This window comes from Electrophorus electricus, chromosome 5, assembly GCF_041902795.1.
Source record: "Electrophorus electricus isolate QZ-2024a chromosome 5, ASM4190279v1, whole genome shotgun sequence".
In the NCBI taxonomy this organism is placed as follows: Eukaryota; Metazoa; Chordata; class Actinopteri; order Gymnotiformes; family Gymnotidae; genus Electrophorus; species Electrophorus electricus.
Window position 1 is genome coordinate 24832545 of NC_137501.1, and position 16218 is coordinate 24848762.

Consider the following 16218-nt stretch of genomic DNA (forward strand, 5'->3'; position numbering starts at 1 on the left):
TCACTCAAGAAAAGTGGGAATGCTAGTGTCACTAACACATGGAAAGAGCTGTTATTGTAATTTCTTGTACACACAGGGAGAAATCTTCAGGCAGAACTTAAGGGGTTAGGTGCTGTTGCCATGACAGCTGAAGAGTTTCCAGAGGATAGGAATGGCATTACCTTACACACACACACACACACACATATACATACACACACACACACACACACACACACACACACGTACGTGTGTAATTAATATATATATATATATATATATATATATATATATATATCTCACTTCAGAAGATTGGCACACAGATACCACATCAAAGCTTGAGACTTATTTTTCGTGTCCTGAATCCTTCCTGAAGTAGCTAGGAAGCTTTGCTTCTATCCTGAATAGCTCAGTCAGTAGAGCATCAGAGTTTTAATCTGAGGTCCCTGTTCAAGTGAAAATATTGTTACTTTGCCACTAATGTGTGCTTGAGAAGTTTCTTGAAATACCTCTAGATCAACCTAAGTCAAGGGACAGGACCCTGTTGCCTTGAGCCTTGCCGATTAAACTGACATTTCACATCTGTTTCCCCCAGCTGTGATGCTGTGCATTGGCTGTTATCCCAGGTTAGGCTAGCTAGTTCTGGCAAGGATGAAAAATCAAAATCCTTCCTACTTTAAAAAATCAACACTTCTGAGCCTATCCCTTTTGAGTTAATTACTAAGATCATTCTCATAGCAAGTTCATTACACCTTGTGTATTTATTGTAGTGTAGTGAGCAGTTTCTATATTGGATGAGAGAGGGAGCAGACTGAGAGAGGGAGCAGAATCCATTTACACTTAAACAACAGGAGCTTGTCAGTGGAGGATGTACTTGCTCACACCTTTCCATTTGATTCCTGTTGTACACACTATAGACTGTGACCTTGAGATGCTTGAATGAAAGTTGAACATTCACACTTGTGTATGAGTGCCAACTATTAGCCAATGCATAAGGGAAGTCATTTCGGAACAAACCTGTGAGGCAATTGACTTTCAGGCAAAGTGTCTGTATTCAGTCAAGGACGTGCATGTTCAATTCCTTGCCCAGTACTTCATTGTCTGCAGTTTACTGAGAAAGACCTGACAACAGTTGAATATCTTCGGGTGTTGTCTGCTACCTCGTCTCTGTCTCTCTCTGTGTTCGTATGATAGGCACCACTGCATGCCATGCACCAGGCCGCCTTTCTTTTGGGGCTGTCTCTCATGACATCTATGGAGTGCATAATTGAAGACTAGGTAAAAGGATTCCCTTAGGATCTGAATACATTTGGTTTTTGTCTGGTACATCATCTCTGTCTCTCTCTGTGTTAAATGGAGCCTGCTCAGATGATGGTGTTGACAGCTTCCAGGATTTTCACTAGATCCAAAGCAGTGTCAAACCTGTTTTTACATTTAAATGTTTTAACCTGGTTTTACATTTTAATGTTCACAAAATAAGAAACAATGCGCATTATAAATGTTAGGTAGCTACATATTTGTACTTCTTGTACAAATTAAGAAAATAATAGAACACTAATTTAGTTGTGTGACATATTGACACCTGAGCAAGACATGAGTGAGGGATACAAAGGCAGGATATTAGTCACACAAAGCACTGTCAAAAAGGTTTAAAAACACATGGGGAAACCCATGAAGACAGGCTCAGCTTTAGTCCACAGTATGCTAAATGGGAAACACTGGAGGATTGTATGTGAGGGGTTTAAATAGGGAGAGAGTTAATTAGAAGCAAGTGTTAATGATTGATAAGTGGGTGATTGTGCACCGAGCAGTGGTCATGGTAGGTGATTTGCGCGGATATGTGTGTACGTGTCTGTGTGCGCGTTCCTGGTTGGGTGCCGACCAGAACATGACAACCTGTTTCCACTATACGTCTTTGTTGTTATTGTAATAAGGCCAGTTGAAATATGACCACAGACAGTTAGGGACTGTAATTAATATGAAACTACATGATGATATTGGAGCTATATAACTTACTTCTTTAATATAGTATTCTCTAAAATAATGTAAATGCACTGAAAATATGAATAAAAGTGTAGTAAAATCATCCAGTGTTGTACTTTATTATTTTCAAAGCAGGACCTTAGGTACGTAAAGCCAATGTACTGTTTCAAATCAAATTGCCCTATTACGATTGAACGTTTGCTATTACTATTATAATTGTAATGTGAATAATGTGATACAAATAGAGCAAATGACATACAAATTCATATAACTCACAAGTAGCTGTTAGTTTGTTAAAAGTTATAAATGTCAGTTAATTATTAATATTGTTGTTTGTGGGGAATTCAGTAGGTTGACTGATTCAAGCAACTCTCAAAGTTTCTGCATAACCTGAACCATACATTATGAACACATCCATTAAACTTGAAAATGTAGCACTGTGCATATAATAGAATTCCCTATTTAATGCAAGACTGAAACCCTCTATAAGAAAAGTGCTAAAGATCAAGTTTTACAATTAAAATGGTAAAATAACTGACCAGAATTCAATTATTGTGGGAACTGGTTTGTCACAGAACCCCCAGAACAAAGTCACGTGGTACAGCCTGCTGCTTACAGGGAGGTTCACCATAGTTTGTAGCCACACCCTCCGTGATGGCACACACCTGTGCATGGGTTGATGTTAAGTGTTTGTCTGTCTATTTAATCCCCTGCCTGTGTGTGCCTCGTCGTTGGACATTGTTACTGTTAGTGTTATTGTGTGTATAGCCATTGTTGGCGTTAGATGTCGTTCTTTTCAACACTGTTCGTCGTTATGTGGAAGTGCCACAAGTGTCATCATTGTTTTGTGTCATTAAATGTCTAAGACGCGCTTTGTGGCACTCTGGCCAACGTGACAGAATGACCAACCACCACAGGACGCCAGTTCCCTCGGCAAAAGACAGACTTCCTAGCGGGAGGTGCATAGGTACCCCCCGCGCTGCTGCCTGGATCCCAGGATATTGGAGAGAGGGCCACGACTGGCATCTGCGTCCACTCCAGAGGTGGAGGGGACCACCCAAAAGAATTTCTAGGAGGGGGCCTGAGGTTACCGAGCCAGGACCAAGGAGAGCCGAGGAGCTCCCCGAGGACCACAGTGAAGGCGGTTCGTTGGAGGTCTAGGTCTCTGGCTAGTGAAGGCAAAGCCCGAGTTCCTCCCCTTCTGTGGACTCGCCAGCAAGACTGGAGGGGTCCACCCAAAGCCTGGGAGTCAGGCTGCTTCCGGGGCACTCCTAGAGCGGCTGGCAAAAGGAAGACCCTTAGGGGAAGCTGTACATCTGGAACCGGGGCAGACGTGCACCCTGGCGTGTTTCCGCAGAGGCCAAGGCTAATCCCGCAGGCGCTGCAGCACAGCGCCTTATGTGTGTGTGGAATGGTGCTATTGTTTGTATGTATCTGTGCCTTGTGCGTGTTTTTAGGTGCATCACGTCGCGGGGAGAGCGTTGGATTGACCCGAGAGGCAGGCACGCTGCCTTTCTCCATGACTGGTGAAGTTCTCCCAGGTGGGAGGTTCCTGGCACGCTTTGTGCCGGGTGGGCACCGGACATTGCTGTGCTGTGTCTGTGTGTGTACAACAGCCTGGAGTTCGCTATCCTGGAAGAGGAAACGTCAGGAACCACGCCCCTAGGGAGGGGTCGTCTTCTGAGAATGCCTCACCCCCGCATGTCACGTGGAGCATACCGCACTGCCCCAAGAGAGGCAGAGAAGCTGCCTTTCTCCCTCTTGCCGAGAGGTCTCCCTCATTAGCGGCACCTGGCCCGCCCTGTGCTGGGTGGGCAACGGGCATGGCCATATTGTGTCTGTGTGTATGGCAGCCTTGGAATCGCTGTCCTGGCTTCAGATGCTTTGGGAGCCATGCCCCTTGGGAGGGGGTTCTGTCATGGAATGCTACCCCCCCCACCACGAGTCATGTAGTATGGTCTGCCGCATGCAGGGGGGTTCACCATAGTCTGTAGCCACACCCTCCGTGATGTCACACACCTATGCAGGGGTTGATGTTAAGTGTTTGTCTCTCTATTTAAACCCCCACCTGTGTGTGCCTCGTCGTTGGTCATTGTTATTGTTTCTGTTACTGTTATCGTTGTGTGTGTGTGCGTGTGTGTGTGTGTGTGCGTGTGTGTGTATAGCCATTGTTGGCATTAGATGTCGTTCTTCCTGTCAACACTGTTCGTCGCTATGTGTGAGTGTCACAAGTGTCATCAATGTTTTGTCATTAAACATCTCACTAAATCGAGGGAGTCTGTGCATCCTGTTCTGCGCCATGCGGCACTCGGGCTAACGTGACATGGTTCTTAGGAGGGGGATCTATCTAAATTAATACCAGCAAAAAAATAACACTGGTTTTGTAGTATGGTATGGAAAGTAATTACAGTGACTAAATTATTCTCATTGTGAAGATTTTTTAAATAATACTAATAAAGAAATTCCCACTGAGCTCCTGCAATCATGCCAAATGCCAAGTTGTTCAACAAAGGGATGGGGAGGCAGGACTGCTAAGCTTCAGACTGATCCTGCCTGGCTGGTACAGGACAAAGGCAGGGACAACTGTGGAAGATCTCAGCATGTAATAATCTTTATCATTTATCTCCATGTAAAGCACTTTGAATTGTCCCTGTACATGAAAACTGTTATACAAATAAACTTGCCTTGATTTGCCTTAGTAAGTGAATGAATCAGACAGGGAAACACTCTCAGACTATGTGGTGGGGTGCTGGCCAGGGTCTAGTCTAGGACCGTGTGGGTAACACTCACATCTTGGTGACCAGATGTTGCGGCCCCTTGACCTGTCCCACGACTGTCCCCTTGCTTGTGTTCTTAACCCAGCCAACCAGGCCGAGATCAAGTCCTTTTCGCTCTGCATACTAAGAGAAAGAGACAGACTGTGGAAAACTGACCTCAGTCAAATAGGTTTGCTTCTAACAGAACCATCTGCAGCCACATCACTGTACAGTTTAGTTTTTCCCTACTAAAAGAAAACCTGCATTGTACTGGTACTGGGAGTCTTGTGGGTAGATGAAGTGAAGACTGAATTGTGTCATGCACAACAAGTTGAAAGACGTGTCCTGAACATCATTAAGCATGTTTTTCATTTAACAAAGACAAACAAAAATGCACTGAAGAAACCAGGGATTAGAGAGAGCATCACCCACTCTGGTACACTGGTTTGAGTGTATCAGGCCTAGCAGCACTGCTGAAGCATTACATGTGTCTATAGCAAATATTCTGACCTTTATGAAGGGATAGGATGGATGCTGTGTGTGAAACAGATGGGCTAAAGTCACTTGCACCAATTGTACACAACTGTACAGTAATTAAAATGTGTCTCTATTAAAACAAGGCCACACAGTGTCAATGAAGTACAACTCTGACATATTATTCATAGTTGTATTCTTCTTCCAATGGACATTTCCACAACCCAGCCGACGTGTAAAAAGGAGCAAAAATAATATGGGCTTCACATCTGAGAATATTTAAAACAAACTGAGTGGTGGTTACATGACTTATCCAGTATACCTACAGATGTATATACACACCAATTAAAGCTGACATTCTATATTTACCCTCATATTTGCTGTTTCTTCTCTATTTTTAATGTGAAGGAGCATGAAGCTAAAAACACAATTTCATTGTCTAGTCAGTTATGAACGGCCAGTTATATGTATGTTATACATGTTTACAACAGATATGCAAGAGCTTAGAGTGTAGGTAGATTTTGCAACTCTGCTATTACAACATTACTTTGTCAGTATCTGCATATTTATATGCAATGGGTAATAATGCAGTTACGAATATTCCAGTTAGTTAGCAGCAGGATTAAGAACTGCACATCCTGGTGAAGAAAAAGCAGAGCAAAAACAAACAAAATTACTTAGCATTCAAAAACGGACACCTGTACCAATGTAGAGAAACACATAAGAATACTGATTGTATAAATAAGGTTCTTTCATAGCACTGCAACCACCACACCTGTATCAAGTACACTATGAGTTTTAATATTCTACTCAGCATTAAGTGTATGCATGTCTGCAGTGTCATGATTATAGTAAGTCTGATTTAAAAATTAATAAAACAAAGCAAGATTTTAAACTTAGCTTAGCATTACCTTCTCCAAACTACACTACAATTTCTAAACCTCTAGTGACCTGAGATCACCATATGAAAACCTCAGCCTCCTTTGAGTCTCCTTTAATACAGGTCCTGCAAATGTTGTACATATGTAAGACAGTGCAAGATTACACATCAGCTGCTGGGATGTTTCTAAATTAAGATACTTTGCTGGTTCTAAATGCATCACTGGGTCTAAAGTCTGCGAGGTGCAGGTGTGCACAAGGACTGTGCACCCTGAACATAGCCGAATATCTCAAAGTCCACAGAGCGCAGGTCACCACCACTCGAGTCCTTGTTCTCAGACATTGTGAGCTGTTCCAGGCTTCGCTGAATAAAGCTTTGGACGTTTTCAGCGACTGGATCAAGTTGCCTCTTCACTTGGACCTGACTCACAGTGTAAAATTTAAAGAGGAAGTCGCACCGTTAAACAGCCCATCAGATAGTAAGAGTCCCACAACAGTGTGGTAGTCTATAAGCCTATAAAGGGTTAAAAGGTAAGGCTAAAATAATGTATCTAAAGAAGTAATATTCATTCGTTCTAATATCTATTCAGATATAAAAGAAAGCTGATAATGTTCTTCATTTAAAATTTTAAGGCGCTGCATGCTCGTTATAACCACTAGAGGGCGATAGCGCTAAACAAGAACCATAAGTTAAGCACTTACAAGCGCAAGTGTTTAGTGGGCTCAAGAAAAAACTGAGTTATATGTCTTAAATATTTAAGCCACTGAAAACACCCGAAGTTTTATCTGCATTTAAAAGAGCATCTTAAAATTGTATTCTTAAGTTTAAAAAGTTCTGAAGATATCTGTTCCTCAACATAGAAACTGATATATTTCACAAGGCTGATGACCTATTGTGTGCAGGAACAGAATCTACAGGCCAACCCACATCACCCCAAGAATAATGATGGAGAACAGACATAGAAAGTTATAAAGTTACATATGTATGAAACTGTAGATTATAAATTTGTAGATCAGTGCCCTGTAAGTAATATCACTGTACAAAAATAATAAGAGTTAGATTTAGCGTTGTCTAATTCAAATCTAGAGGTGAGAAAGAGTGTTACAATGCAGACAATGCAGCACAATACAGGGCAGCCAATCATAAAGGAGCTCAGTTATCTTACATCCGTCTTAAAGGTGCAGTAGCAACAGGTGCCTGTTGAATTCCGAGCGATATATATATAGAGGTTGGAAATTGGTTGTGTAAAAATGAATTGTGATTGTTAAGCCACATAGATGTAAGTGGACATCAAGGGAAAAAATAGTGTGGGTGCCAAGTATGGTGATTGTATCTTAAAAGCCGTAGGAAATGTTACATTCAGAATGTTTGTGAGACAAAAAAATAAGATATAATTACTATCCATGGTTTAATTGACTGTGTTGCAGACAACATAGGCAGGGATTAGACTGAAAAATGTCAGAGTATTTTTAATGCTGTTTATTGCTGTCGTCAGAGGTTATGCAGCCATATCCTCCCTAGCAAGTACGGCTTCAAACACAAATGGCCGCCTGCAGACACAAATACCGTGTTGAGCAATATTTAATTACATCTACTTGAAATGCATATTTAATTGCATTGTTAGTATTTATGGAAAACAAGTGTTAGGATTGCTCTGCTCCATTGCAGACTTTCTCACTCTAGCAACTGGATTCCATCTCCTCAATCAGTTGGTCCATATTATGTTCGCAGGAATCATATTGCATCTTTATGAATGAATTCAGTTTCACCTCCAACTATGAAGAGAAACAGTGTTAAGCAATATTTAATTACATCTACTTGAAATGCATAGTTCATAGCATTGTGAGAATTTATGGAAAACAAGCGTTAGGATTGCTCTGCTCCACTGCAGACTTTCTCACTCTAGCAAACATGGCTTCCAGGTCCTCAATACATTTATGCCTGTCATCGTCATCGTATGTCTGATTCAAAGGAGTTTTGAAATTCATATCTTTAGGTACAATCTTTTTGGAAGAGTCCAGTTCCACCTGTAGATATGAGTAGAAATATTGTTGAACAGTATTTAAATACATTTAATTGAAATATGACTTTAATTACAGTTTGATACATTTGTAATTTATAATTTGTATTGGACTAGAAAGGAAACAAATACAATTTTTATTGCATAGCCGTTATCACATAGCCTGCAGGCCTAATGATGTAAAAATGTGCCCCCAAACATCAAATATTCAACAGAAATAACAGGACCTGACACACTAAGGTACCGTAGACCCATTCAAATTGTGCTATTGGAATAATAAATTCCAATGCATTCAGTCATTTTAGCTAGTGTTGATTTTGATTCTCGCCACAATTATACTAATAATCAGTGTTACAGCTCAGCATGCAAAGTCACCGAACAGTCGACTGTTAATTCTATAGTAAGGAGAATGTAAAACAAACAAACAAAAAACCCACCAACAGTATTTTTTTTCCTGTAACTGACAAAGATTGCATATGCTAAATGTATGTGTCCTAAATATATTCTAAATACATTTACATTAGTGTTTTTAATTAATTTCTCGAACATTTGTTGAAATGCATTTGTAATTTATATTTAGAGACATTTCAGTGTACTTAAGTACAAGCATTAAATTAGCATCACTGTTCACCATAGCTGTTTTTCTATTTTTTGTGGCTTTTGTCCCTTGCCTCAGTATGGCTTTAAATCATTTGTCTTGGTTCTACTTTACTTACTATGGCTGATTCAGTTCCCTCAGTAGTCAAGTCATTCTTTATTAAATACTTTGTTCTACTATCTGTTTAAAAACTAACAGAAAATGTCTTATTAGTGTTGTATAGATAGATAGAACACTTCTATGTAGATCTCTCTCTCTCAGACAAACACACACACACACAGTTCATCCAAGTGGTGGCTGTGGTCAGAACTTACCCTTAAAGAAGTCATTCTCTGAGGTCGTGTTCCTTCTCTTATCACCCTTCCGACAGCAGCAAGTGAACAATAGCACAAGCTGCGTGAATATTCTGGCAGGGATCTGGGCTCGTGTCTTTTCGTTCTTCTTTTTCTCATATTTACCAAATATCCTGTGCTTTTCCTCTTCATACTTCTCAGAAGGAACAGGTTCCTTGCGTCTTGGATTGGAATCGTAACTACCAGACTGACCCATAATAAATTTAGTAAAAACTTGTATGCTTCAACAGTATACAGTGGGAAAAATGGTGATCACCTTTAAAAGGATTTCTTACTGTAGGCCTATTATAAACAACATGGAGGAAATAAAAATAAAAATACTTGAGTCAGACCGTGGGCACAGGCTGCTAATAAATCAAGTAAATGAAACTGGATGGACTGCTTAATTTTGTAACAACACAACATTTATGGTGACAAGGATGTTTCACACATACACTCTTAAGTGATGCTGACCTCAATATCCATATTTCACATTGTTACTGTAACACTATAGATGAACCTAAACCTCACATTCTCATCACGTTGATAAGCTTTTTGAAAGTTCCGCTCTGCACGTCTCTGAAAGGCAGGTGAGTTAATCTCCTGGAAACATAAAAGCATGACACTAAATCTTTCACTTTGTTCTTATATGCGAGTTGTCAATAATTCAAAATTCTTGTTAAAACTCTGGAACTCTGTTGCAGCTCACTCTCTCTGTTTTGCATTGCCAGATCACTGGACAGGAGTATGTCCGGCTTTGACACACGTGCCCTGCGCTGACCAGTACCGCCAGCAACCACAACACGTGGAGACGTAATCCTCTTTAACTACTTGTCCTTCCTCCACGTATATAAACTCAAAACTCCAGTTTAGAGTGGTTAATGGCACTTACGCCAGCACACTGTACCGGTTTGTTCACCTGTAGTCAGAGATGCACGGACCCGTTGGTGCGTATGCGTAACTCGGAGCAGGTGCTGCTCTACAAGGTTATGCTGCTGCTTATTGTCACTCTCTCATGAACACAAGCCCTCATCTACTTTAACAAGGCTAAGTCACTGATAATGTAATAACAAACATGTTTGACAAAATACTAGGTCATGGTTTGCAGTCTGAAGTACTTTTGACCTGCTGAGAGTTAGCCTGATTTGATTTAGCCTGTTCCTAACCTTTGTTTAGTATGTTGCGTAAAAGCTCATGGAAATATTTCAGATGTAACATACATGTAACTGACCTAGTAGAGCAAAGTTACAGAATTGTAAGGAGGAAGTGAGGTTCTTGGGGCATATCATTAAGGGAAATACACACAAGCTGTCTCAAAACCGAGCACAAGCCATAATTTCGCTACCTAAACCATAGTGGCATACTCCCCTCTTACTGTTTTAGTACCACACGCAGTACACTGAATACTGCAGGACCAAAGAGTTTCACACTTATCAGCCCAGTGGTAGCTGAGATACCACACCACCCTCTTAGATATGCCTAATATAACTGTCAAAAGGTGTATAACACTGAAGCCAGCTACACTCCTTCCTACGGAGGAGGATGGAGATCCACAAGGCTGCACAGCAGTCTTAGCTGAAGTATATATACCGCGGGTTGATCTCTTTGAAGAAGCCATAAGTAACTCAGACCTATGCCTCTATGTGGATGGGTCAGCAAGCAAGGACGACACAGGGGTCAATAGGGCAGCATACGCGGTAGTAACAGATCATGAGATACTTAAAACAGAAGTATTACCATCCTCCTATTCAGCGCAGGCTGCTGAACTAGTAGCACTGACGGAAGCATGCAAACTAGCTGCAGACAAAACTGTTAATGATTTTGGAGCCATATGGAAACATAGGCAATTCCTGACAAGCTCGGGTAAATATATTAGACATCACCATCTTGCTAGAAGCCATTTCGCTGCCAAAGACAATTGTAGTTGTTAAGTGTGCAGCTCACAGGACTACAGAAGACCAAATCAGCAAGGGGAATACTTTTGCAGATAGAGTAGCAAAGGCAGCTGCAACTAAAACCGCTGTGCAAGCAATACAGGAAACCGCTGCTACCCCGCAGGCCACATTACGGGAAATTCAGTCAGGGGCTACCGCCACCGAAGGCACCAGGTGGAGACAACTAGAACCTCCTGTTAACAACCCACACTGCTGTCAAAATAGAAGGACGAGGAACCTGGGTACATCACACACACTGTAAGAAGGCTCCGACACCAGCCCCAACTCAAAGCAGCAGCACCCCAACAGACTAGGTCGGAACTGTGTTGAGTAGGGTGTTAAAGGCAAGGCCTACTCTTTCGACACTCGGAACTGTCAAGAATAAGATGGGTGTGTTGGTGCTTGTGATACTTGGGGTCTGGCATAGTGTCCACTGGAGTACATCCGAACGTATAACCTGGGATACCTCCTCCTCCGGTTATTGGACCAGGTTAAACAACGGCTATTTTAGCACCTCTAACAAGGAATAAATCCCATGGTATCAAGCCTTCAATAAGCCAGTGCAGCAGACAATTACAGGTCAGGTCACCTAAGAGAAAACACCACAAAGCAGTGTCAAATCATTAGGGTTCCGTCTGGTTCTTATGATTATTCTGCAAACAGAAAATATGTATGGGACATCAGAACTGATAGTGAAGTTAAACAATCAGTCAATCTTACTATTGCCAGTGCGCCCGGAGATGGAAATGCCATTCAGGTAACGTTACGAGAAAACTGGAATATGACTAATCCCAATGGTAGCTATCTGTGCTGTATAGAAAGGGTCGGGGCTGACATTTGTGCGCCACTGACACTTGTAGCATTGCCACGTAGAGAAAATCAGACACAGCTAACACAGTCAGAACATAGACTGCATATTAATATGGATGAAGAATCCCATGACTTATCAGAAGACTTGTTACCATTTCAGGGTCCCAACGCCAATGAGGCAGAACGATTAGCAGCTAAATGCCAACAAAATACAGCGTGTATGTCAGCCATTGTGCATGCCCAACATATCAAGCAAGAGTGCCTGGTGTGCCAGCACACCAGTGTTCCAAGGACTGTAATCCCTCTGAAAAACGCAGACGTAGGAGAAGTGAATATGACAATCTCTATGTGCCAGGTTATTAACCAGACCTCAAACTGTCCCAGTCCCACTAACCCCGCACCACCGAAAATGATGCTGCATGTGGCAGCTAGTAAGGGTGAGATATTTGTATAGCAGATGAAGCAGCAGGTGCCGGTAGGCTGGTCCAGATGCGTCGACTATGTGCAGGTGCACAGCAATGGCACTTGGAGTGACTCCAATAGCAGTTCCCTGTGGAATTGCTCCATGACAACCCTGCAGGGGTATTGGAATGTAATGTGGGTCGGTGGTTCGGTGGCCTATGGTGAATTGCCCATTGAGTGCTGCATTATATGTCATCGCTATTAGCCCACTATTATATAAAATTAAAAATGATCAGAAATTACAGGGTGTTCAAATGTTAGGTATGGAAAGATGGAAAATATTTGCGTACGCAGATGATGTGATGGCTTATGTCAAGAATCAAAATGAGTTTAATATAGTTAAGAGGCACTTTGAAATGTATGAAGTTGTGGCTGGACCAAAATTAAATGAAAGTAAAAGTGAAGGGGTATGGATAGTAGATGGGCAACCTGTACCAATAGATGTAGAAATAAAAAATGAAATTAAAATATTAGGTTTGATGGAAGTAAACGGTAGATGTAGTGAACGGAATCGGGAGAAGAAGGAGTGTGAAATTAAACTAGAATTGGGAAAATGGAGGGTGTCGAACTATAAGACTAGAATACAGTAGGTTAAGACCTTTGTTTTGTGGAAATTGTTGTTTTTGGCTGCGGTTTTCCCTCCAGATGAGAAATGTATTAAGAGGTTGAATAAAATGTGTGTTCGTTTTATTTGGGAAAATAACAGAGAAGTGGCAAAATGGGAAATTATGTACAAGTCAAAAGATAAAGGTGAAATGTAACGAAAGCTATATTTCGGAAAGCAATTTGGGTAGGAGATGTAAATCAGTGGAAAGAAAAGAGGCAAGTCAAGGAAACATGCTCCTTATTTTAAATTAGTATATGGAGATCTTTTGTTTAAATATAGGCAGCTTAATATTGATTGGAATAGGTCCCCAAATAAAATGATATATAAAACAATACAAAACTGTGATTTTGGGGGAATGTCAATTATAAGGGTCTGACAGTGACAGAATGTGAAACCTATGTTAAAAATGTACAGTCTAAAAATATCTCGGAAAATGTTCGAGATACTGCATGGCTTATATCTGTTGGAAGACTGGCTGTACGATGTATTGTCAAATGGAGTTGTTTTGTTACAACAAAGGAATGTCCGATGTATAATTGCATAGCCGATGAAACGTTACAACATTTATTACTGCAGTGCACAAAGACTATTGAAAGTTGGGAGAAAATGGAAGGTATTGGGTTTAAATGGGATCCTAACAGGAAAAGTATTATGTATGGAGTTTTTAATGAGAATTTGCCTGAGAATGTGAAGGACTTTTGTTGGATGATTGTTTGTGTGATAAATTCAAAGATTTGGAAAACACGATGTAAGATGATTATTGAGCAATGTATAATACCTGCAGAAATAGTGTTTAAACAGATTGTGTGTGAGTTAAAAAGGTTGAAGACGATTGATATGAGAGGAAAAATTCCCTGGACTCTTTTGGACATATAAATGGATGATGTATACCTAATTTACAGATGTAATTTGTATTGTTAATTATTAATGTATAGAGTGAAGGTAGTCTGTGTCCTCTGGTAGATATTATTTGTGAGGTTTTTGTGATGGAGTGTTTGTATTGAATTGAATTGAATTTTCTTAATAAAGTCAATTTAAAAATGGAGAAAGGCGGCCCTAGAAACATTATTTATTTACATGAGCTTCGAACGAGAGAGTGGGATCCATAACTCCAAGATCTTTAACCGTTAGATAAGATGTGATTGGGAGACCATTGAGGTTTGTTGAGTAATTAGAGAGTGGGGATCTAGCTGACTCTGGGCCTAATAGGAACACGTCTGAATGTCTCTGAATGTTAGAAATTAATAAAAAATACTAATGTCAATGTATTTACGACGCATGCATTTAGGACGTAATTTTTTCAATCACAACAAAATATGTTGTATTTTTTGCATTATGCTTACTACAGAATTAACAATCAACTGTTCAGTGACTTTGCATGCAGAGTTGTAACATTGCTTATTACTAGAACTGTGGCTAGAATCAAAATCAACGCTAGTGTCATTCCTAAATCCCCAGTCAGCTAGTCATAAAGTTAACATTCAAATAGAAAATAAAGATGCAGACTTCAGAATTAGTTAAAGACAATAGCTGAGAGAATAGAATAAATTATCCATTACTACCCCTGTCTTTTATTATCCCTCCATCCCTCAATCCCATGCCATCTTCCTCTATTATTTGTTTTTCTATTTTGTTCTGGTATCTCCTTATCTCTTTTTAAAAAAACATTGGCCAAAAGACTAACTAAAACACTGACATACTTAAGACCTTTAATTCTTTTTTAAATATAACATTAAAAGGAGAATGTTACTTATTTGACCCTGACTGTCCACTTATATATCTGTTTTGAGTATGATTTTCCTTGTTGAAGTGACAACAGTAACAAATGTAGCATGTCACAAATATATACATGACTATGTATGAAAAATGAAAGACATCAACATGAAGTACTGGAGCTGATTTCAGTTAAGCACCTAGTGATGGAAACTATAAAGACTAACATTGTCATAAAAATGCTGTGAAAGTTAATGGTTAGAAGATTACAAGTGGCTAAGACATACCTTGTTGAGAAATATTTTGGTAGCTGAACATCTCCAAATCGTATAATGCGATGTTTCTTCTTTGTGTCCAATGAACGTAAAAATTGAAACATTCACAACTGGCCATGTTTCTTGCCAATATGTTGGTGTTTGGACCTGTGGGCCTTTGTGATTCATTACACCTTGTGTACTTGTAGTGTGGTGGGCAGTTTCTATATTGGCTGAGAGAAGGAACAGACTTGTTCAAGTCACAGATCCATTTGCATTTAAGCAATATAAGCATGTCAGTAGTGGATGTACTTGCTCACACCTTTTGAAAGTTGAGCATTCACACTTGTGTATGTCGTCTATCTGTTAGCTAATGCATGAGGGAATTAGTTTTCGAAAAAAAAATCTTCACGGCAATTCTTTTTCAGGCAGAGAGTCTGTATTCAGGCGAAGACTCACACACACATTCATATATATATATATATGTTTAATATATCCATGGCTGGATTTCAAATGTAACACAACAGACTGCAGCCAATGTGATGTTTTATAAATGTTTTAGCATCTCCCACTTGTCCTGACCACCAGTGGATGACCATATGAAGTGGGCCTTTGTAATTTGATATTGCCATCAGAGCTAAGGAGTTTTAAGAGGAGAGAAAGAGCATTCATTATATGCAAACTGACTGGATCTCACATGATGCTCAGCATGCTATGACACTACACTGCCAAAAACTTAGCTGACAGACATTATAGCATTCCCCATTCACCTATTTTACTATTGGAAAGCTCTTAACATGTCATGTCAGTTAAGATGTACTGGATTGGGGAGGATGACCAAACCATACCATGTGGGCCTTTATGTGTCTTGAGAGGATTGACACACAAATAGCATATCAAAGCTTGAGACTTATATGTCGTGTCCAGATTCTATCCTTCCATAGGTAGGAAACGTTGGCTGTGGCCTGTGTAGCTCAGTCGGTAGAGCATCAGACTTTTAATCTGAGGGTCCAGGGTTCAAGTCCCTGTTCAGGTGATGATATTGTTACTTTGCCACTAAAGTGTGCTTGAGAAGTTTCTGGAAATACCTCTAGATCAAAGTAAGTCCAGAAACAAGACCATACTTCCTTAAACATTGCTGATTAAAGTGACCTTTCACATTTCTATCCATTCCCCCAGCTGTGACGTTGCAACTTGGCTATTATCCCAGGTAAGGCTAGCTACGCTTCTTGGCAATAATTAAACATCAAAAGCTTTCTTACTTTATAAAATCAACACTTCTGAGCCTAACCTTTTTGAATTAATTCCTGAGATTGTTCTCATAGCAATTTCATTACACATCGTGTAACGTACTGCTTTGAGCAATTTCAGTATTGGCTGAGAGAAGGAACAGACTTGTTCAAGTCAAAGAATCCT

The 16218-nt window shown here is 40.3% G+C and overlaps 1 non-coding gene across 1 annotated transcript; it reads left to right on the forward strand.

Moving 5' to 3' along the window:
* The first annotated feature begins 15765 nt into the window (after positions 1-15765).
* On the forward strand, positions 15766-15838 carry trnak-uuu (transfer RNA lysine (anticodon UUU)). Its single transcript has one exon. It is a non-coding gene; the product is annotated as a tRNA-Lys (tRNA).
* Positions 15839-16218: the final 380 nt, after the last annotated feature.